This window comes from Pantherophis guttatus, chromosome 4 (genome assembly GCF_059756535.1).
Source record: "Pantherophis guttatus breed Tessera chromosome 4, ASM5975653v1, whole genome shotgun sequence".
NCBI lineage: Eukaryota > Metazoa > Chordata > Lepidosauria > Squamata > Colubridae > Pantherophis > Pantherophis guttatus.
This window is the reverse complement of record NC_142066.1, coordinates 51820677-51837166: the sequence shown is the minus strand read 5'-3', so window position 1 is coordinate 51837166 and position 16490 is coordinate 51820677. Positions and strand designations below refer to the sequence as shown.

At 42.4% G+C, this 16490-nt stretch overlaps 2 long non-coding RNA genes across 3 annotated transcripts; one reads left to right on the top strand and one right to left on the bottom strand.

Annotated features, from left to right (window-relative positions):
- The first annotated feature begins 692 nt into the window (after nucleotides 1-692).
- LOC117664653 (uncharacterized) lies at nucleotides 693-7665 on the top strand. The gene is made up of 2 exons (XR_015733825.1): nucleotides 693-5162; nucleotides 6437-7665. It is a non-coding gene; the product is annotated as an uncharacterized LOC117664653 (long non-coding RNA).
- On the bottom strand, nucleotides 6364-10317 carry LOC117664652 (uncharacterized). Of its 2 annotated transcripts, none has more exons than XR_004591128.1 (2): nucleotides 10279-10317; nucleotides 6364-6703 (listed from the first exon to the last, which is right to left on the bottom strand). It is a non-coding gene; the product is annotated as an uncharacterized LOC117664652 (long non-coding RNA). The 2 variants fall into 2 exon arrangements; XR_004591129.1 differs by lacking the exon at nucleotides 10279-10317 and adding an exon at nucleotides 8901-9001.
- Nucleotides 10318-16490: the final 6173 nt, after the last annotated feature.

Genomic DNA, 16490 nt, shown 5'->3' with positions numbered 1-16490 from the left:
CCATACATTTTCAGATCATCCATGTAAAGGAGAGGGATAATCTGGCAGATTTTTTTTTTGTAAACATTCTTTATTAAGTTTCAAAGAAAGATAAAATACAAATTAACACAAAGAGAAGAGCTCTCTTTGTGCTCTTTTGGCAAGGTGATCTTCAAAAATACCTTTCTGAAAAAGAATCAGCCAACGTACCATGTAGCCTTCTTATAAAGAAGTCACTTTGTGCCATCCCAGAAGCATTTTGAGAGTATCTACAATTCTCAGATCATGGCCACTTTCAAAATAGGACTTGCTTCTGGGATGGCATGTGATGGCTTCAGGGGTGGGTTCTAAATTTTTTTACTACCGGTTCTGTGGGTGTGGCTTATTTTGTGGGTGTGGCTTGGAGGTCATGTGACTAGGTGGCGTGGCTACCTGGTCAGTCATTTCTGGAAGGTCCTCGCACTTACGACCAAGTCCTCGCACGTATGACCAAGTCCTCGCACGTACAACCCGACTCATTTGTTTGCTTTTAACATTAAGCAGCTGTAGGACGGCCCTTTGAAGCCCCACGGCAAGAGTTTAAACAGTTTTTTTCCCTCTAGTCATCAGCTGGGACTCAGGAGGCAGCAATAGATTGGGGGTGGGACCAAATAAAAGGTAAGAATAACGTGGGGGGGTGGGAGGGCGTGGGGGGGAAGAACCGGTTCGGTGACGTCATATCGTCACCGCTACCGGCTCGGCCGAACCGGACTGAACCGGGAGGAACCCACCACTGGATGGCTTCTATATAAGAAGACTGCATAGTGCATCAGCTGATTCTCTTTTTGGAAAGACAATCTTTGAAAGAGATAAATGGAGCAAGGCATGATAGGGCAAGAGGAGGCTCAAGGATGTGGGACCCTCAGGATTGGAAGTAGGCTCAAGGTCTTTGAGAACCCAGCCAGGTAGGAAGAAGGGCCAGGAGACCTAATGAAGTAGGATGTGGGGAACATTAGGTGGGTGGGGGAGTTGCAATGTCCCTACAATCACTTGTAAAGGCAGGAGGTGTAGGAGATGACCAGGCTAGGCCCGATGGAAGGGTCAAATGTATCATCAGTTTCAACTCTCTTTGTGCCCATAAGAGACCTAAGCCCAGCCCACCTTGATCTCCACTGATTCTTATCTACAGCCAATTTGCTTTGACCATTAGTAGTTCAGGTTCTTAGCATGTAATAGACTATGTACGCATTTCCACTCACCAGAATTTTGATCATGTGACTGCAGATGGGCTGGTAGAACAGGTAGTTCGGTAAGATGTTTGTCATTAATATATAAATTTCTTTCAGAATCTGATTTTTCACCTACAAAAACACAATTCCTTTTATCCAGTTGTGCATAAGCAAAAAACATTGACACATATAATCTTTCTTTTCCAGCTCTTCCCTTGTTTTTAATTTAATCAATAAAAGTCAGTAAATCAGCATAAGTCAGCCAAGTTTGTATAGCCATAGTAGCTCTTCTTTAAAAAAAGCTTCCTGGGGTGACAACCATAAGGGATTTTAGGAGACAACCTTGCTTTGTATTTATTTTAAACTCTGTTAGTATGGCAGATCTAACAAAATGTTTTTTTTAATTAACTTTAGATTTGTTAAACCATAAATAGCTGTGCCAACCAAATCTCAAATCATGTTCCTCTAACTTCAATTTTCTATTCTTCAAAGTCCTTCATTCATACCAAACAATATGCCTCAAAATAGAATTTTAAAATGGGTAAACCTATCTTACCTGTTTTGTTCACATCTTGCAACAGTTTATCTTTAATTCCTGGTTTCCTACTTTGCCATACAAATCTGGAAAGGTATGCTGTTGTTTAAAAAGTAAATCAATTGTCAATATAGGTATGGCTTGAAATAATAGAAGTAACAGAATTGCAGAGTTGGAAGGGACCTTGGAGGTCTTCTAGTTCAACCCCCTATTCAAACAGGAAATCCTATAACCGTGATGGCGAACCTATGGCACACAAGCTGTCGCCCCAGCTCAGCTCTGCTGTGCATGCGCATGTGCCTCCCGCTAACCAGCTGTTTTTTGGGTCCCTGCCACGCATGCGTAAGGGGTGGGACACATGTGCGTGGGTCACATGCACATGTGTGGGTAAGTCGCGGCACATGTGGCGGGTGGGGCACAGGGGGGGTGTCATGTGCACATTGCATTATGGGTGTGTGCACGTGTGCTTGGTGCCAAAAAGGTTAACCATCACTGCCCTATACCATTTCAGACAAATGGTTGTCCAATCTCTTCTTAAAAACTTCCAGTGTTGGAGCATTCACAACTTCTGGAGGCAATTTGTTCCACTGATTAATCGTTCTGTCAGGAAATTTCTCTTTAGTTCTAGGTTGCTTCTTTTCTTGATTAGTTTCCATCCATTGCTTCTTGTCCTGCCTTCAGGTCCTCTGGAGAATAAGTTGACTCCCTCTCCTTTGTGGCAGCCCCTGAGATATTGGAACACTGCTATCATGTCAACCCTAGTCCTTCTTTTAATTAAACTAGATATACTCAGTTCCAGCAACTGTTCTTTATATGTTTTAACCAGTTGTGGGATTTAAGTAATTTAACAACCGGTTCTCTGCCCTAATTATTTCTTCCAACAACCAGTTTGCCAAACTGCTCAGATAGTTAACAACCGGTTCTCCCGAAGTGGTGCGAACTGATAGAATCCCACCACTGGTTTTAACCTCCAGTCCCCTAATCATCTTTGTTTCTCTTCTCTGCACTCTTTCTAGAGTCTCAGCATCTTTTTTACATCGTGGCAGTATTCCAAATGTGGTCTTACCAAATAAAGTGGTATTAACACTTCATGTGATCTTGATTCTATCCCTCTGTTTATGCAGCCTAGAATTGTGTTGGTTTTTTTGGCAGCTGCTGCACTGCTGGTTCATATTTAGGTGATTGTCTCCAAGATCTTTCTCACAGTTATTACTATTGAGTCAGGTACCACCTATGGGGAACCTTTTCGGCACTGAGCGTGGGTGCCAGAAACAGGAAGAGCAACCGCGATCTTCTAGTTTCTGGCACACACATGCGCGCCAGCCACCTGGTCTTCCAGTTTTTGGCATGCATGCACGCGTGAAGACCAGCTGGCCGGAAGAGTGTCAGTGAAGTGTCAGTGAGTGTCTACCCAGCCCACAACTGAAAACAGGCCAGAAACGCCCCACCCCATCCTCCCTTGCCCCCCGGCGGTGGCAGGAGCAGTGGGCGGGGTGACCAGCCGGGGGGAGGGGGTGGCAGTGGATCTTCCAGCATGCACATCAGGCAGTTGTTTTTCCGGTTTCCTGCGCTCCTATGCATATGAAGACCAGCTGGCCGGCACACCAGAACCCAGAAGAGCAACAGGCAAAGGCTCACATGGCCGGAAATATGGCTCTGAGTGCCACTTCCTGCATGCGTGCCATAGATTCAGTTATACTATACCTGTGCATTTGGTTTTTCTTGCCTAAATGTAGAACCTTACTTTTTTCACCATTGAATTTCATTTTGTTAGATAGTGCCCAATGTTCAAGATTCTTCTATATCTTGAGCCTATCTTCTGGAGCGTTGGCTATTCCTGCCAGCTTGGTCATCTGCAAATTTGATGAGTTCCCCATCTATCTCCTCATCTAAATCATTGATGAAGATGTTGAAGAGTACTGGGCCTAAAACAGAACCTTGGGGTACTCCACTGCATATTTTCCTCCTTAAGTTTATGCGTGATATACTGTAGTTTGTTGACATCCTTTCTTAGAATAAATACATTTAATTTAACAACATTATCTCTGAAAAAAACATAAGACTGTACGGCCATTGTTTGATTTGTGTGAAATTTCTCACCACTCTAATTTGTTCATCTTAAAATAGAAACAGAAATCTTAAAGGCATTCACAGACTTGCTGTGAGGATTGAAAATACTTGTGTTCTTTAAAAATTGCACAAGTATGCATAAATTAAATGTCATAGTAACTGGTTGCATTAATAGTTAACACCCTTTAATGATTTTTCTCATATAATTGATTGTTGATATTTGGGGGAAGTTGTTCTGCATAAAGCAAGTTAAAAACATTAAAATAAAAGAGGGCCAGTTTTAGGATTAGTCGCCCTCCCCTATATCAAATTTCTAGATTGTTTAGTTATTTATTTATCTACCATATAGCTACTCATCTTTGTAAAAGTTATGGGTGGCTCAGAAATAACAAGGACAACAACAAAAATGGAATAAGAACAGCAAGCAAATATAATAAATAAGATGAGTTAAAGAGACAATATAAAATCACAAAACAAAACTTATAGCCAATGTAAGCATCTCCATAGATAACATGGCTATTGTATGGCTATATTGACTGTTTCAGAAAGCACTGTAATTTATCTTCATATATACAATCATTCATATGCAGGCATCATATCTGTTGTGCATCAAATAGAGAAGAGTCTCTTAGAGATTTAATTCCTGCTAGACTTGAGCCATTCTGGGAACTCTTCCATTGTTCCACCTCCCCACCAAGCTGTTACTTGGGACCCAACTGCTTGCAATCTGTAGGCATTAGTACAGAATTTTTGGCAAGCTGTACTCTCTTCCCTAGTACCATGATCAAGGATAGATTAGTGCCTTTTTTTTGTCAATGACTGTCTTTCTTCTGGGAGTCAAGGAAAATCACAAAGCTTTTTAAATGCTTGCTGTTTTTTGAAACTTCTAAAGTCCAGAAGTATGCACAGATTTTGTTCCACACATTCCTCCAAATCTATAGATTCCTACATGGAGGTGCTAAGCATATCTGAGTTAGAATCCTTATGTCTTAAATGATCAGACTGGATGGCTGCAGCTTTAAGCTATGCAAAAACTGTGATGTGGAAAGATAAATTGCTGTCCCTTCTGGTTGCCATGTGCCTATTGATTTTCATTTTTAAAAAACGATGTAACCTTAGTTTTCGGCATGATGATTTCCCCCATCTCATCTCTTTTTGCAGACTTCTCCTCTTAACACTCCATCTGGAATAATAAAGATACTAAGACATAGTTTAGAATTTGGAGAAACAAAATGGTTCAGAATAGAAAAAGGAGTGAATTTGAAACAGATTGTACCCATTTCTGCCTAACTAGTATAGTGAATATATTATCAGAATGGCAGCACTGAAAGTGGAATAAGAACTGAAAATTGAAACACTCACAGTTTAAGGTATGTAAATACCACAACTAGGTTAACTGAACAGAAAGAAGACTTTTATTTATTAAAATTTAATAAATAAACAAACAAACAAACAAACAAACAAGCAAGCAAGCAAACAGGAAAGTAAATATGCATAGTGAAAACTCCAAGTTAATGTTAAATATTAGGAAAATAAAATTAATATTATTCTTCCTTCCTATTTAACTTGCAGTTGCTGATAGATAATTTTGTGTCTTGAGTTTAAGAATAAATCATGATAGCAGTACAGTGGAGATGGGAAAATTAATTATTTTATATGAAGGAAAACAATAGGAAACTTAAATAAGATAGTGAAAGATAGTATTATTTCAGTAACAACAAAGATCAGCATAGTTATTACTTTAGCTATGCAAATCTTTATTGTTACTAAAATTATATCTTTTTTTCCAGTGGGAGTGTATGGCTGTGAAAACTGGATGTTGAGAAATATCAAGAGAAAGAAGATAAATATTTCAAATTACAGATTTAGAAATGATTATTAGGAGTATCATGGACTTCATAAAAAACTATCAATTGGTCTGGTATGAAACAGAATGACTGATCCCTTGAACCAATGATCAGCAACTAAAAAAACCTCAGGTGTTATCAGGGGATGAGGGCCTAGAGAAAAACAAATTATGTTTCACAATGTTTGGGAAGTAAAAGGAGAAGGCCATGAATAAGTTGGATGGATGGATTCAAATATATTATTAGAATATCCTTGGAAAAGCTGTAGATTACCAAGGAGGAGAAATTAAAGTTAAGGGCATTCCTTCATTATCAGAAGTTGGCCTCATTTGACATTTCATAATTATCGGTAATTCACTTATTTATGCTCCTTTCAGAAGTTGATTCATGAGCCAAAAGGTACTAGAATGGATTTTTGTGATATTACATCCGGGCAGCAGTACATATTTGGGGTTTGGGGACCATCATGGCTCATTTTCCAAACCGGCCACAACTTCAAAACTGATAGTGAGCAATATACACTGTAGAGTCTGTTTCATTCTTACATAACATGTTATAATGCAAAAATGTTGGAATATCTCAGAGAAGTTCTACTCTTCATGAAATATCTCATCAAATTTTCTGGACAATTTCTGTATAATCTTCTGCAAAGATTACTCTATTCTATTCTTCTGCTTCACATGGTTGCAAAGCTTTTTGATATAAATGTATATAAAACCTGAAATGCATGCACTGATTTTTATTTTGTATTAGAACTGCTGGTCTTTTAAACTCGGTTTCTTCTAATACAACCACAGAACAAGATGGTCCACATTAACTGAAGCTGAATTCAATCCAACCTTACATACTGCAGTCTGTTAATAAACTCGGATCCGTTCAACCAATCTTCCCAGCCCTGACCCATCTGGCTTTCCAAAGGCCAAGAGAATTTGGCTGTGAAGGCATACTCTGAGAACAAAAGATGGATTGTCTTGAACAAGATGCTGGATCCTCCAGGCGCCCCTCCAGGGTGTTTTCAGCTTCTGTCTAACCATGTGATTTCAAGTTGTCTTATGCTATACCATCTGGACAAGAGAAGATGTCTGATGTCTGTAAGATACCTTCCAACAATCCCTTCCTTATAGCTCAGAAAGTCCTAAAAGTAGAACAGATCTAGTACACAAATTAGTAATGGCATAATCCAAGCCAGCGTTTATCCCAAAATTTGTTTAAAATGCCAAACTTTAAAGCATAAAAAGCATATAAAGAAATCTATAATTCTACTCAGGATGAAATGTGCAATCCTAAAAATTAAAATGTTAGGACCCAGTACCTACACAAGCATATTAAAAGTTACAAATTAAAGACATAACCCTAACTAAAAAAAACACAAGCTGTAGAAGAATATGATGAGCATAAATCATTCTATCATTATGTATCTTGAATTCCTCTTCTTCCAATTAAAGCCTCTTTGCTGACTGACCAAAAGAAATTGCAGAAGAATTGAAAGTAGGATAAGAAAGGCAGGGCAAACTCCAGGCAGATTAGAAGACAATAATACTATATCAATATGCTGAGTTGATGCAATCCTAATTTAATGGGATATCTCAATATCTATATCCCCCTGCCTAACTTGAAAGATGATTGAATTAAGCAATTTCAACCACTCTAATTTTCTATGATTCTTTATTGCTCGTTTTGACTCTTTAGCACTGCCTATTATTATAAGCTTTGTCTTTGCCTATGAAGGTTCTTTAGCAACAGTACTAGAATTAGTTTGTTATTGCCTTTTCCGGGAGCCCTTCCAGTCTGGCCTGTAGCCATGATAGTCTCTCATGAAATACCAATGAGGTCTCAACAACAACAACAATTTATTATTACAGTCTTAGACCAGAACAAATAAAAGCACTCAGTATGCTATATATACTTAAAACTCCTAGTATAAAATAATAAATTGTTTGTATAGGATTTTATTGGCGATATATGTTTGAACTTTGTGCTTTGATATGGCCTATAGGCTAATCAATAAAGCTATCTATCTATCTTATTTTATGTTCATATTGTTTAGCTTTTTCAAGATCAACCAAGATGAGCAAGCTATTATCATCAGAATCTCCCACTCTGCACACACCAATTTTCAGGACTGACCTACCAAATAATATGGGATTCTTTATGATCTTTGAGCTTGGTTATTTGTTTGCAAATAATCTGCTTGCAAATAACCAAGCTTGTAGATGTTTCATTACCTGACATGATAACATCACCAGTGCTAGTCAATGGAATTTTCTGCCTATTTATATACAATAGTTTTCCTGCTAAGGATGCACTCTGCTAGTCTTCTATCTATCTGTCCTATTCAGTGGCTGTTACAGTCCTTAGTATATTATAAATGACTCCTGTTTTCTTTCTTCCTTGAGCATCTTTTCTTTACTTAAGATGTTTTGGAGAATTTTAGTTGGTTTGAGAGTGGGGAAACCATGTATATTTGGAAAATGGTGAGAAGACCCAACAAGTCAACAACACAAGCCTGGTCTGCTTTGTCCTCCTCATTTAATAGTCTTTTCTCGCACAATACCCTATCCTATTACTGTTAATGTTAATGTCAGTATTAACATTGTTCAAAGAAACAAACAAACAACAGATTGAGAACCTGGTGTTTTCCTTTTTGTATCTAGTTCCACCCTAAGGGAGTATCCAGATGGCAATCCTGATAACAGCTGGCTGTACTCCAGTTCAGTAACCCTTACATCTGACAGTACATTGAGACCTGTCTATTCTGCAGAGCATCATCTGCACCAGTTTATTGGGACTGAATGTTAGCACTATTTTTCAATCTGCGTACTTTTGAGCATGTGCAGAGTTTTCTCACAGATTCTTTCCTAGAAGCCAACAGTAATGCCTAAGAGATGCATTGGTAAGCAATTATCTATACTTCTGTAGAGTGAACAGCTACCTAAAGTAAGAACATAGGAGATCAAGTAGAATAATCTGGAGGCATCTGGAAAGGGAATGCAGTATAGATGATTCTCATTTAATAAGGGACCAGAATTTCCATAACTAAGCAATGAGGCCATAAAGTGTGACATTATGTGGCTGCATATTTTAGCGACAACAGTTCCAACATTTTCCAGTTGCCATATTTAAGTGAATCCCCACAATGTTGTTAAGCAAGGACTTCACACAATCACCATTTGTGACCATGGCTTTCCCAATGACTTTGCTTGTAGGAAGTTAACAAAGATTACAAATAACAATAGCAATAGCAATAGCACTTAGACTTACATAATGCTCCATAGTGTTTTAGAACACTCTATGAGTGGTTTACAATGTCAGCACATTGCCCCCAACAATCTGGGTTTACTCATTTTACTGACTTCAGAAGAATGGAAGGCTGAGTCAACCTCCTGGCTGTGGGCAGAGTACTGCATTCTAACCACTGCACTGTCATGGAAATGGCGACTATGTGATTGTGAGATTCTGCAATGTCATAATTGCAAGCTGCAAACTGAGTGTCTGCATTGCAGTCTTGTTATCATGAAGTGACAACTAGAACTTCAAGGGCTGGTGGTATCATTCATTCAGTACCACTGTAAGTTTGAATGGTCACTGAATGAATGGTCATTAAGTAGGCACAGCTTTATTTTTGGAAAATCCAGGTTTCTGTTTCATGGAAGGAAGGAAGGGAGGGAGGGAGGAAGGGAGGGAGGAGGTCTGCCTAGTAGGAGACCTAAAAGTATCCAGGGTTGTGCAAAGAACTGTATCTCTGGGAATGTTGTTCTGAACATTAGCAGAGATGGAAGGGACACCTCATTTCAAAATGGATGTCATTACTCCCATGCTTCTCCTCTCAACTGCCTCCAACCAATTGGGGGGGGGGTTGGCACAAAAGGTGTGTCCTCTCTGGTTTCCTGCCTGTAATTATTGCCATCCCAAATTTTAACTAGAGAACAGGTTGCCAGGCAACTGGCTCTAACATGGTGGTAACACATAAAACTGTCTGGAGGTTTTTTAGGCCTCATCCTCCATCTCTCCATGTTAATGCTCATTCATTTGGGCTCCCACTTGAGAGGATTTTAGCTATTGCCACTTTCTTCATCCCTTTCACATTTTAAAAAGAAATCTCTATTTGTTTTTTTTGTTTTTTTGGTGTGCGGGGGAGGAAGTTGGTTGAAAGAGGCAAGTCGTTAATTCTGACAGTTTCCTAATAATTTACTACAGTGGTTGTGCTGCTTCTACATTATTCAGTGCAGGTAATTTTATCATAAGAGCCAATTTAGTCTAATCTAGTGATTAAGGCAAGTAGGTTAGAAAGCAGGAGACCGTGAGTTCTTGTCCCACCTTAGCCACCAAAGACAGCTGGGTGACCTTGGGCCAGTCATTCCTAATATATATAAGCTGATTGCCAAAGACGACTCCACGAGAAGTAATTAACATCTGAGGTAACTTCTTTATTAACTCAAACAGGAGACCATAACACGTTGTCCTCAGAACAGAACAGAGAACAAACGCTGACAGCTCTTATATACTCGCTGTCAGCATGGCTAACCAATCAGAATGTGTTACAATTGAAAATACCTAACTTGTTTTCTGTAAATATGTATATTTGTATATATGTTATTGTGTGATGTCACTATGCTCCTTGCCATTGGTCCCTACTTACCTTTTGCCCCGCCTCCTCTGTATATAAGTCGTTGCTCCTGTCAGAATCTCAGCTGTCCAAATGTAATCCTGAGGAAGACAAGAAATAAATACCTTTGTTATAAGAAAGGCTTCAGTCTTTTATATTGGGCCTGACCAGAATAATTAAACAAGTAAAATTGGTAGCAAGAGGATGGTTTGGTAGGCCCAACCAACCTAAAAATGCAAGAATCACAAAAAGAAATAAATAAAAGAATGGCAGCCCAACTGACTACTGAAAAAAATACACTAACTGAAGAAATGAAGAAATATACTCAATTCCAAGAAAAGGAATTCCTGACAAACTCCAAACAATCGATAGATGAAACAGAAGTCACTCCCTCAGCCTCCAACAGGGAAGGTGACATAAAAAGAAAAATACTAGACTTAATAAAAATAACTCCAGATGACTCAAGTCTGATCGCGAAACTCCACAGCCTAGCAAACAATCACGGAGCAGCATCAGATGAAGAGATCAAACATAAAAAATCCACGGTAAGAAAGTCAAATCCTGACTACTACACTAACAATGAAGCTAGCATTGGTTTCCCGCCTTTTTCATGGCGGCCATCTTATACATCTATTCCTTCTAAAATGGCCGACCAATCACTAAAAGACTTGCGAAATTCAAACTACCAAGCGGGAAACAGAACCTACAAAGAAAATAACTCACCGATTTCATAAATATATAGAAAACAACTATGGAGCGAATATACTAACCAACCTAATGAACTAGAGATACATAATGCCATACAGGTGTTAAACGCAGCAGTTAAAGCTAAGCTAAAATTATCAAACTCTCAACCAGAAGAAAAACTAACCACCCAAGAAAAAACGCTTTCTGGTTGTGCTGCTTCTACATTATTCAGTGCAGGTAATTTTATCATAAAAGCCAATTTAGTCTAATCTAGTGATTAAGGCAAGTAGGTTAGAAAGCAGGAGACCATGAGTTCTAGTCCCACCTTAGCCACCAAAGCCAGCTGGGTGACCTTGGGCCAGTCATTCCTAATATATATCAGCTGATTGCCAAAGACGACTCCACGAGAAGTAATTAACATCTGAGGTAACTTCTTTATTAACTCAAACATGAGACCATAACACGTCCTCAGAACAGAACAGAGAACAAACGCTGACAGCTCTTATATACTCGCTGTCAGCAGGGCTAACCAATCAGAATGTTTCCCCCTTCTGTACACTCCAACAGGGAGCTCAAACTGGGGAACCTGCTCAGTACACAATACCCCTTTATCCCTGGAACACGCATGCGTAATCTTGAAGGTGTGTTGGCCGACGCCTAAGTCGGCCAGAACGGCGGGGGCCTTCAAGTTCTGCTTGTTTGTCTGCTCTACCCTCAGCCCCTGCAACTTCAGGTCTGGGACGGTCTTCAGTGACTGAAAGTAAGTACTCATTGTGCTCTTTTGTTTGGGTAGGTGTGCTTTCTGGTGTTGACTGTTCGGCACTTTTCAGGGCCGTGTTCTGGCCGTCGTCTGTTGGCTGTGATCTAAGTTGCGTGCATGAGTGGGACCGTGACGTGGTTGGACGTTCTGCCTCCTCGGATGTCACAGTGGGTGTCGTGTCGAATGGGTTTGCTTCATTCACGTCCCCGTCTTGCCCCTCTCTCCTGCTTCCAGTGACCCATCTAACTCTTACTTGGTCCTGATGCCGTCTCCAGACCCTTCCAAATCCCATATCTATTTTATAAGGGCAGGGGCCCGTAACAGCTAATATTACCCCCGGTAGCCACAGAGGATGGCCCACATAGTTACGAGCATAGACTAAGTCACCCTCCTTCAAACTGCAGTGAGCACTTGCAGAGTGTACGGCTTTTTTGGACCATAACAAGGATGCAGCCTATCTAGGACAGTACGCAGACGGCGGCCCATAAGAAGCTCTGCCGGGCTGCGGTTGGTCAGGGGACAGGGGGTTGAATGCTGGATAAGGAGACACTCTGCAACCTTTGTGGCCCAACCTTTTGCGCCCATGCGCCCTAAGGTGTCTTTTGTAGATCTAACAGCCCTCTCAGCCCAGCCATTACTGGCCGGATGGTAAGGAGAAATAAGACAATGTCGGATCCCTAACCCCGCTAAAAACATCTCAAAGGCTGCCGCTGTCAATTGTGGTCCATTGTCGGACACGAGTTCGTCAGGCAATCCATGCGTAGCAAATATTGTACGCAGGGTTCGTATAAGTGCATCTGCGGAGGTTGAGTGCATAGGAATAACCTCTACCCATTTAGAAAATACATCAACAAGGATTAAGAACATCTGACCTTGGAGATGCCCCACGAAATCAATATGCACTTGGGACCACGGCCCCCTAGGATCTTCCCACACCCTGGATGTCCCCTTAGGTGGCATGGGCCGGGTTTCTTGACACTGCGAGCAGGTGGACACCCAGTTAGTTATGCATTCATCAAGCTTAGGCCACCAGAGATACGCGCGAGCTAGGGCCTTCATCCGGACTATGCCCGGATGGCCCGCATGCAGGGTAGCCAGGACTGACTCCCTCAGTGGGGTGGGGATAACTACCCGGTGACCCCACAATAAGCATCCCTCCTGGATTGTCAATTCTGACTTCTGCAGAGTATAAGGCTTCCACTCGGGGTCCACCTCCCCTCAAGGCCAACCCCGCAGGACCCACTGCAGGACTGTCGAAATCTCATGGTCTCGCCCCGAGGCTTGAGCAATGTCAGCGGCCCTAACCGGCAGGGGTGAGTCATCAATTAAGAGAACTGTGGAAACGGGAGCAGGGTCACACAGTAGGGTTTTAAGAGGGCATCGGCTCAAAGCATCCGCATGTGCTAAATGCTTACCCGGCACATAGGTCAGTGTATAGTTATAAGCGGAGAGAAAAACTGACCAATGGGTGAGCCTGGGAGACAGTATCTAAGGCGTTTCCTGTCCCCGGACAACAAACCCAATAACAGTTTATGGTCGGTTACTAAGGAGAAATGGCGACCATATAGGTAATCATGAAACCTCTTAACCCCTGACACTAGGGCTAAAGCTTCCTTATCTAATTGGGAATAATTTCTCTTTGCGGGGGCTAAGGTGTAGGAGAAGAAAGCTACAGGGGCTTCCCTGCCATTAGGGAAAGAACGGCTAAGTACGGCGCCCACCCCATAGGGCGAGGCGTCACAAGCGAGCACCAAAGGGAGAGTTTCAGAATATTGAACAAGGACTGAGTTCGAAACTAGTAAACGCTTAACAGCTGCAAATGCGGAAGACACTCTAGCATCCCAGGTCCACTTGGCCCCACGGTCCAGCAACCGATGGAGAGGTTCCGCCACGGATGCCTTGTGAGGCAGAAAAATGGCATAAAAGTTAAATAAGCCCAGAAAGGCTTGCAGTTCGGGCTTAGATGTCAGGGGCAGAGCGTCAAGTATGGCCTTGGTCTTTGCGGGAGTTGGGTGGATGCCGTGGCCATCGATGAGAAAACCGAGGAATTCCACCTCTGGGACTGCGACGAGGCATTTGTCTTTCTTGACGGTGAGGCTAGCTTGTTGAAAGGCAGTGAGAACGCGGCAAAGGCGAGACATTAATTGTGGAACAGTAGAGGCAGAAACAATGACGTCATCAAAGTAAGGGGCTACCCCGGGGATGCCATGGAAGAGGCGCTCCATTAAACTTTGAAAAATCCCCGGGCTACAGAGACCCCAAACTGCAGGCGGCGGCAGCGGAAAGCCCCACAATGAGTAACGATGGTCTGCGCCTCGGCTGTCAGATCATCAACAGGCAATTGTTGATAAGCCTGGGATAAATCGAGTTTTGCAAAAACAGACCCCCGGCCCAGGGAGTGTAACAAGTGTTGGACCACTGGGACGGGGTACGCATGATTCTGTAGGGCATGATTTATCGTTGCCTGGTAGTCAGCACAAATACAGATAGCTCCATTTGCTTTAATGGCAATGACCATGGGGGTTTCCCACCTGGCATAATCCACCGGTTCCAAAACGCCCTGTTGAATGAGCTTGTCGAGCTCTTTGTCCACCCGAGGCCGCAAGGCAAAAGGCACCCTGCGCGGCTTGAGGCGTTTCAGTGGAACCAAAGGGTCAAGGCTGAACGATACTGGTGTCCCATTATATTTTCCCAAGGTGTCGGGAAAAAACGAGGGGAATTCATGTACTAAAGTATTAAATTCGGCTGACCGGATAGCGTGGATGCCGTGAATTGTAAGGCCCAGGGCGGCAAACCAATTAAGGCCGAGGAGGCTTGGAAGAGGGCCATCTACTACTACCAGGGACAGACGGCCATTAAAGTCACGGAATTTTACTCTAAATGTTCCAGTCCCCACAACCGGAATGGGAGTGCCCTGGTAGGAGTGGGCAAGGCTCCAGCAGGCGTTTAGACAACTTTGGCACTAGTCGCTTGATAGTGCTCCACAAGACTATGGATGTGGAGGAGCCCATGTCCACTTCCATTTCACAGGGGCATCCCTCAATGTGAACTGTCAGAATGATTTTCGGGTTTCCCGCGTGTTTCGGTGGCATCACTCGGTTGACAGCGGAAAACCCCTGTGGTGGCCGCGCATGCGTGGATTTCGGGCCGGTTCAATGTTGCGTATTCCCCTCAGCTGGGAACCTGGAGCTAGTCTGCGGCTGCGCGGAGCGACACACTCTGGCAATGTGTCCTCGACGCCCGCACCTCCTGCATATTGCTTCTTTAAATTTGCAAGACACTCGGACATGGTCACCCCCACAGCTGAAGCATTCGAAAGACCTTCCGGCCAGACTCCTAGCTCCCAAAGGGTTATTTTTAGCCTCCCTGACATGACAAACCTCGATTTCCTCCTCTGAATCAGAATATGTCTCAGTCTTTATTTCGTTAGCAGAGCTTACTTCTGCTTCTGTAGTGGGCACGCTCTGACCCCGGGTAGTTCGGCAATGGATAAGGCGGCTAATTCCGCAGTGCAGGCCTCGTTCAATGCCGCCTGGAAAGTTAGTTCATGGTTGGCGATCAGTCGCTGTTTTAAATTTTGATCGCGCACTCCGCTGACAAGGCGGTCTAACAGGTAATCATCCAAGTTTACGAATTCACAATGGCGTGCAGCCCTACGCAATGCCTCAACATATTGGTTAATGGATTCCCCGGGGCTTGATCGCGATGGTAGAAATGCTGGCACCTGGCTATTCTGGATGGGGCTGGTGCATAATGTCTTTTGAGTTTGGCCATGAATTCTTCCCAAGTTCCAGCATGTATGGATTGGGGAGCCATTAGGGTCATGGCTGTATCAAACATCTCCGTGCCGCAAAAACTAAGGAAATATGCTCTCTTGCGCTCTGGAGACAGATTAGTGTAATCGTTGGCTATTAAGAAGCATTCAAATCAGACTACATAAGCTTCCCACGTTTCTTTGCCTTGGTTGAATGGAGGGAAATTATGAGACGCCGCCATCGTATGTCTCGTTTCACAGTTACCTCAGTTAAGCTCACTCCAGCTGCTTATTCCGCCAGGTCCGGCGATCTCACCTTCGTCGCCAGTAATATATATCAGCTGATTGCCAAAGACGACTCCACAAGAAGTAATTAACATCTGAGGTAATTTCTTTATTAACTCAAACAGGAGACCATAACACGTTCTCCTCAGAACAGAACAGAGAACAAACGCTGACAGCTCTTATATACTCGCTGTCACCGTGGCTAACCAATCAGAATGTTTCCCCCTTTTGTACACTCCAACAGGGGGCTCAAACTGGGGAACCTGCTCAGTACACAACAATTCCCTCTTAACTCAAATTACACAGGGTTTTTGTGGGGAAAGTTGTTTGTAAAAATAATAGAAGCAAGATACAAATAAATAAATTATATTGAAACTTTGCATGAAACATCTTGGATAAATGATGGTATGCTAAATTTAACCTTAGAATTATAATTCCATGATAGCAGAAATAGGTGCAAATATATAAGCCCTCGGAAATATGTGACATGGCTTCACGCATTATGCAAAGCCATCATATGATTGGTTTGCTCTGGGCCTAGAATGTTACCTCACTCCAACCACTATAATTTATAAAAAATATTTTACGAGCCATATTTATTATTGGGATCCCAATCAGTGGTGGGTTGCCCCCAGTTCAGACCAGTTCGCAAAACCGGTAGTAAAAGCGGCAGGAGACCCCGCCCACTGCCCCGGGTGTCATCATCGGCGATCTGCACATGTGTAAAAGCAAAGCATGCACGCTTGCTTCGCTCGTGCG